A 7122-nucleotide genomic window follows, 5' to 3' on the forward strand; every position below is an offset into this window, starting at 1 on the left:
TACAATATCAGTTATTATAGAAGAAAAGTAAAGTAGGGTCAAGACATCTAGCATTTGGGGATAAGTCAGATAATAGATAGAATTTCAGAGAGAGTGGTCAGGGTCTCTTACCTGAAGACAAGTAAGCAGAAACCCAAAGGAGGCAAGGAAGCAAGCCATGAAGAGATCTTAGGAAGAGTGTTTCAGGCAAAGAGAACAACTGGGTGAGAGTGGTTGGTGGGTTTGAGGAACAACCAATAAAATCATAGTGCCTGGGGCACTGTGAGCTAGGGGTAGAGTGACTGAACATAAGATCAGAGAGGTAGCCAGGAAGAAGATCATGTTAGACCCAAGCACAGATTCTTTTTTAATTGAGGTAAAATTTACATACAGTGAAATGCATAGATTTTAGGATTAGATAACTTTTTTAAAATTTAGGAATAGGATCTCACTTTGTTGCCCAGGCCAGAGTGCAATGGCTTTTCCTAGGAATAATTGTAGAGAACTATTGCCTCGATCTCTTGGGCTCAATAGATCCTCCTGCCTCAGCCTGCTGAGTAGCTGGGGCTATAGGTATGTGCCATTACACCTGGCTGAGATACATTTTGACAAGTATATTCATTCATGTAACCATCACCTCAAACAAGGCACAGAATATTTCCATTTTGGCCTGGTGCAGTGGCTCACCACCTGTAACCTCAGCACTTTCAAAGGCAGAGGCTAGAGGATCACTTGAGTCCAGAAGTTCAAGATCAGTCTGGGCAGCATAGCAAGACTCTGTCTTGACAAAACATTTAAAAATTAGCCAGATGCAGTGGAATGCACCTGTGGTCCCAGCTGCTTGAGAGACTGAGGTGGGAGGATCACTTGAGCCCTAGAGTTTGAGGCTGCAGTGAGCTGTGATCACAACACTGCAGCCTGGGTGAGAGAGTGAAACCCTCTCTCTAAATTTTTTTTTTTCCAATTATCCCTAAGAGTTCCTTCATCTCCACTTCCAGTCAATCTCCACCCTGTCTCCTGATGCATATGGTCTAGTTTTTCTTTTTCCCACCACGAATTAGTTCCACCCATTCTAGAACTTCATATGAATGAAACCATAGAGTATACATTCTTTTGATAAGGCTCTGTTTGTTCAATATGTTTTTAGATTTATTTATGTTTTTGCGTACACTATTAGTCAATTCTTTTTTTAACTGCTGATTAGTTAATATTCCAATATATGACCATTCCACAATTATTTATCTATTTTTCTGTTGATATTCATTTGAATGTATTCTAATTTCTGACTATTAGGAATAAAGATATTATTTTATATAACTCACTGTGTTGACATATCTTTGTATTTCTCTTGGGTAAATACTTAGAGTGGAATTGCTGGGGCATAGGGCAAGTGTATTTTTTCCTTTTAATGAAAAAAAAAAAACCTGCGGAACAGTTTTCTAAAATAGTTGTACCTTTTTTCAAGTTCTTTTGAGGCATTCATTTATTTATTTTGGAATTCAAATAAGAACAAACACATCATAGACAGTCATTGTACAAAGTAATTTAGTTATCTCAACTGCAATTAATAAACATTTTTTCTTCAAGACAGTTAACACTTTTTCAGATCAATCTGAGTGCCACCTTATGCAAAAGCTAAATTAAAAAAAAAAAGTCTAAATAGATTAAGAGAGTAGAAGCCAATTATGCTTTTCTCAGTTGGAACTATTTCAACAGAACTGTTTCAGTAATATAAATCAGATCAAGAGGAAGTGAACTTCAGTTTAATTCCTGAAATACAATTCATAAAATAAGACCTTTATGTTTAAGAGGTCCTTTAAACTGGCTTTTATTGTACTGTCATTTCTAAAATCTCACTAAGAGGGAGAAGGAAAAAATAGCCTTATTTAAAATGTTCTGACTTTTAGTAGCCACCAGTTTTATGTCTTCTTTATGCCATTTAGAAGGGAATCTTTTTCCATTTGGTAACCACTTTTCTTTTTCTTTTTTTTTTTTTTAGAGATGGATTCTTGCTCTGTCGCTCAGGCTGGAGTGCAGTGGTGCGATCTCAGCTCACTGCAACCTCCGCCTCCCAGGTTCTAGCAATTCTCCTGCCTCAGCCTCCTGAGTAGCTGGGATTACAGGCTCAGGCCGCCACCCCCGGCTAATTTTTTTTTTTTTAATATATTAATAGGGATAGGGGTTCACCATGTTGCCCAGGCTGGTCTTGAACTCCTGAGCTCAGGCAATCCACCTGCCTCGGGCTCCCAAAGTGCTAGGGTTATAGGCATGAGCCACTGTGCCCGGCTGGTAACCATTTTTTTCCCCACTCTTCTCCCAGCTGTTGTAACAGAGCCCCAATTTCTTTCCCTGAAGAGACCCCCACTTTCCTGATGTCGTGACACTTGCAGGAAATGGGATTCACCACTGCTGCGTTTCCTTTCAGAGGCAGTAGCTCACATACACGAGTAGCTCACATACACGAGTAGTTGCATCACGTTCCCTAGAACCTATAATGAAGTCTTGATTGAGTTTTAATGGTTCTGAACTATCTGTTGCTTTAACTAAATCTTTCATATTTTTAACCATAAATAATCCAAGGCTTTTCTCTTTTGGTGCAGTCTTCGACCTCAAATCCACTTTTGCAACATCATCCGATCATTTGAATAATGAGGCAAAAAAAGTCATTGACTTTGGTGAAAAACTTTCAACATTTTTACTGACCTTATTAAACTCTTCTAAACTTTAATTAGCAGGTAAACCTACATAAGGAGCCACATCAAGATCACAGATAAGGGGAATCAAATGATTTACATGGTTACCAACAATTTTTTCAGTTCCACCCAAATCGTCATTCCTGATATTCCAGCCAAGCGTTCTGCATTTTCTGCAATTGTTTACAAAGTCTCAGGACCATGGTCACCAGGTTGCTCTACAATTGTCCCATAAAAGTGTAGGAAGGTCTAGCTAAGTTGGGAAGAATATTAAGAGGAAAGTTCAACCTGTGCTAAGTGGAAGCTCATGAGTTTCTTATTTTAATTTAGCAATCAACACTCTGAGAGTTTCTGCAACTCCTGGAGCATTTTGGAAATTTGAACTTGAATATTGCAGCAATTTTCATTTTTAGTTAAAAGAAAACATTTGGATTTTGTTCTAACTTATCCTGTTCAGATTGTGGCAATTAATATGATTTTGACACTGAATTCTCTAAGGTGTTTGGACCTTTCCAAATAATGTTATTTGCAGTTCCTGTTATTATTTTCAAGGATATATGTAAATAATTATAAGATTTAATTAGTAAGAATATTTATCAGCCAGTCATGATCTGTACAAGTATTTTTTAAAAGCCAATACTCTTATAAAACCTGAAATATCTTAAAAGTATAAGATAATCCTCTTTTATTTCTGTTTGGCATGTCCAACAAATCTGACTTTCTTATTTTTTAAATCATAACCATTAAAGTCATCAAATAAGGTATCATTAAAATCGTAAAACAGAATTTACAGGGACAGCCTTGTGTTCAGCATCTTTCTGCCGGTCAGTTGTGACTTCGACTTCAGCATATCATCCGTCAGTGGCAACATCAATCTCTAGTGTAGTAATCTTAACGTTTTCTTTGTGAAGCCTGGCACTAATTGTTCTGCGCTCTTCTCCTTTGTTGTTTATCATCCAAATCCTGGCTGCCTGAAACATCGTCTTCATCTGAGTAGGAGTGGCAGTGTTGGCAAAGTCTACATTTCCAGGCTTTACTCCATTGAATAAACCCCTCATTGTTCCTGCCCTCCTGCTTTTTTCTTTTTTTTTTTTTTTTTCTTCTTCTTCTTCTTCTTCTTCTTCTTCTTCTTCTTCTTCTTCTTCTTCTTCTTCTTCTTCTTCTTCTTCTTCTTCTTCTTCTTCTTCTTCCTCCTCTTCTTCTTCTTCCTTCTTCCCTCCTCCTCCTCCTCCTCCTCCTCCTCCTCCTCCTCCTCCTCCTCCTCCTCCTCCTCCTCCTCCTCCTCCTCCTTCTTCTTCTTCTTCTTCTTCTTCTTCTTCTTCTTCTTCTTCTTCTTCCTTTCTTTCTTTCTTTCTTCTTCTTTGAGATAGGGTCTCTGTCACCCAGACTGGAGTGCAGTGTTGCTATCTTAGCTCACTGCATCCTCCACCTCCTGGGCTCAAGTGATTCTCTTGCCTTAGTCTCCTGAGTAGCTGGGACTGCAGGTGCGTGCCACTGTGCCTGGTTAATTTTTGTAGAGACAGGGTCTCGCCATGTTGCCCAGACTGGTCTTGAATTCCTCAGCTCAAGCAATTTGTCCATCATGTCAGCCTCCCGAAGTGCCAGGATTACAGGGTGAGCCACCACACCTGCCCCCTCTGCTATTCTTAATTCATGATTCTCTTTCACAAGTAAATTGTCAAACTCTTCAATCCTTCTGAGAAAAGTGACTGGAATTATGGAGATTGCCACTTCATTGTAAATAGACGTTGCTTCAGAAGGCAGACTACTACAACTACAGCTCAACGCTGGCCTGTGCCAAGGATACACGGGTCTCAGCATCTGGAGAGAATGTCAGCAGGCTTACAGGGACCCCGCCAATGCTGCACCCGTGTTTCATTCCCTTCAAAATGTTCCAGAGTTCTGGTTCTTCCACATCCTATGCAACATTTAGTGTCATCAGTCATTTTAAATTTTAATCTTTTTTTGTAAGTGCATAGAACCATCTCATTGTGGTTTCAATGTGCTTTTTTTTTTTTTTTTTTTTTTTTTTTTGACATGTAATGATGTTGAACCCTTTTTCATGTGTACATTGGCCATTTTTTTTTTTTTTTTTTTTTTTTTTTTTTTTTTTTTTTGACACGGTCTCAGTCTGCCGCCCAGGCTGAAGTGCAGTGGCACGATCTCAGCTCACTGCCACCTCCGCCCCCTGGGTTCAAGTGATTCTCCTGCCTCAGCCTCCCAAGTAACTGGGATTACAGGCATGTGACACCACGCCCAGCTAGTTTTTGTATTTTTAGTAGAGATGGGGTTTCACCATGTTGTCCAGGATGGTCTCGATCTCTTGACCTCGTGAGCCACCCTCTGGGCATCCCAAAGTGCTGGGATTACAGGCATGAGCCACTGCCCCCGGCCCATTGGCCATTTTTGTATCATCCTTTGTAGAGAGTTTGTTCAAGGGTTTTGCCTATTATATTACTGGTTTGTAGGAGGTATTTATATATTCTTTATAGATCCATGTAGGTTATACAATTTTCTAACTCTGAAGGAAAGCCATCAGAAGGTTCAGAACAAGGCAAAGCCAGTAGTTTAGTTATGCAGAATTTGCACTGTGCAGTTTTAGGGGCTGCCATTCACATTTATAGTCATCATAGGTATGTATATTTGTTACAGTTTTCCTTGATATAACCGTATATTTTGAGGGAGAAACAATTTTTTTCTAATTTGCTCAGAAACACCACTTGAGGTAATAGTGGACCACTGCCATAGATCTTGATAAGGATTATTTTGTCATTTGTATGGATAATTAACTGTGAGGAGGCAAGGAGAAGAGGTCATCCAAGTAGAAGGTTGAAAGTGTCAATGAGGTGTTTTGGGAAATTTTGTTGTACTTTTTGTTTTTGACTGAATAAGGTATGAGAAGAAAGAGGCAATTTAAAGTAGTAGCTATTCAATTTATAAACAAAATTTAGAAGAAATATGAGGGGCCCCAATTATGCTGGATTGGAAGATGAAATTTTTTCATATCTCCTATCTCTCTAACTGATGTAATATTCTCAAAGTAAGAAATAGCCTCAGAATCTAGATCAAATCAAGGGCAAGACTATAAACCTTTTGTTAAAATCCTTGAAAAGATTTATGGCTATGCTTGCTAGACCCTCTTAGCTTGGCAAAAAAGCTCCTGAGAATTTTAAAGGCATTATCCTGACACGATGTCTAAAGTGGAGAGAAACCTGCCCGAAAAATGAATTGTTGGAATGGATTTTGTCTTGTAAAATGAACTATAACCTGATAGATAATAGAACCCCCACAAAGTTTTAAGAGAGATGTATTATATTAAACTAAAAACATCAGAGATACTACAAAATGAAAGAGACTTCTTGGCTTCTAACTTTCCACAGGCTGAAAGTTTGCTGAGAGAGCTACTCAGCTGCCAACACAGCCATTGCTTATGAAAAAGATGTTCCAGAGGGTAGAACCAAGACCCGGAGCGAGAAAGTCCCAGATAGGGAAAAACAAGAGATGAGAAGAACCATGGGTTAGGGGACTATTAATACTTTCAGGGATTAGAACTGGGCCCTAATCGAGAAATAGTCCCTACTGTGGAAGGTGAAATTAGCAACATGTCCATGGCTGGAGGTAAGAATTGCTACAGACCAGTTCTTCCATGAGTTTCTTGTCCTTCACCTTTTGAATGGGAGTGTTTGTAGCCAATATCCTACTACTTTTTCAGCATTACATATTGTAGGTATTGGAGGAGATGATGTCATTTTTGTTCAGAGGTGTCTAGATTAAGAGGAGTGGTATCAAAGATGTGCTTGAGAAACTACATCCAAAGTGCCTCATCAGTATCTGGACCAGATTTATATGATGAGATCAAGAATTTTAAGCCCGATGCTCTGATTGAATGAGAATGTAGAAGGGATATGAATTACTCTGGCCTGAATTGGCTGTGGTAGATTGTTTTCAAAGATGGTTGCAACAACTCCGCATATTCTTCGTGCCCGTCCTCCTATTTGGAGGCAGAATTTGTATCCCGTGTCCTGAATCTGGGATGTCTCTGTGACTCGTTTCGATCAACAAAATGTGGCAGAAGTGATGGTGTACAATTTCTGAAGCCTGGCACGGTGATATCTTGTATCTTCTACCTCCAATCTTTTTGAACAGTTTCCTGAGGTTACCTAGGATGAAAGAAAACACAGAGAGAAAGTCTGAGCCATTAGCCAGAGCCAACTGACAGACTTGGGAGTGGGGGCATCTTGGGGCTCACAGTTCAGCCAACCCTCCAGGTGAAGGCAGCCCAGACAAAACCAGCCAATTCATAGAAGTGTGAAAAGATAATAGATTGTTATTGTTATAGGCCACTAAGTTTTTGTGTGTTTTATTACACAATAATAGATAACGAAAGCAGAGATTGACTTCGTTATAAAAAATCTTTCATCAGAGAAAACTGGTTTGATGGCTTTACAAA

The 7122-nt window shown here is 39.2% G+C and overlaps 1 pseudogene; it reads right to left on the minus strand.

The window, feature by feature from the left end:
* Nucleotides 1-1736: 1736 nt before the first annotated feature.
* LOC119619744 (CCA tRNA nucleotidyltransferase 1, mitochondrial-like) lies at nt 1737-4616 on the minus strand (annotated as a pseudogene).
* Nucleotides 4617-7122: the final 2506 nt, after the last annotated feature.

This window comes from Chlorocebus sabaeus, chromosome 25 (assembly GCF_047675955.1).
Source record: "Chlorocebus sabaeus isolate Y175 chromosome 25, mChlSab1.0.hap1, whole genome shotgun sequence".
Classification (NCBI taxonomy): domain Eukaryota; kingdom Metazoa; phylum Chordata; class Mammalia; order Primates; family Cercopithecidae; genus Chlorocebus; species Chlorocebus sabaeus.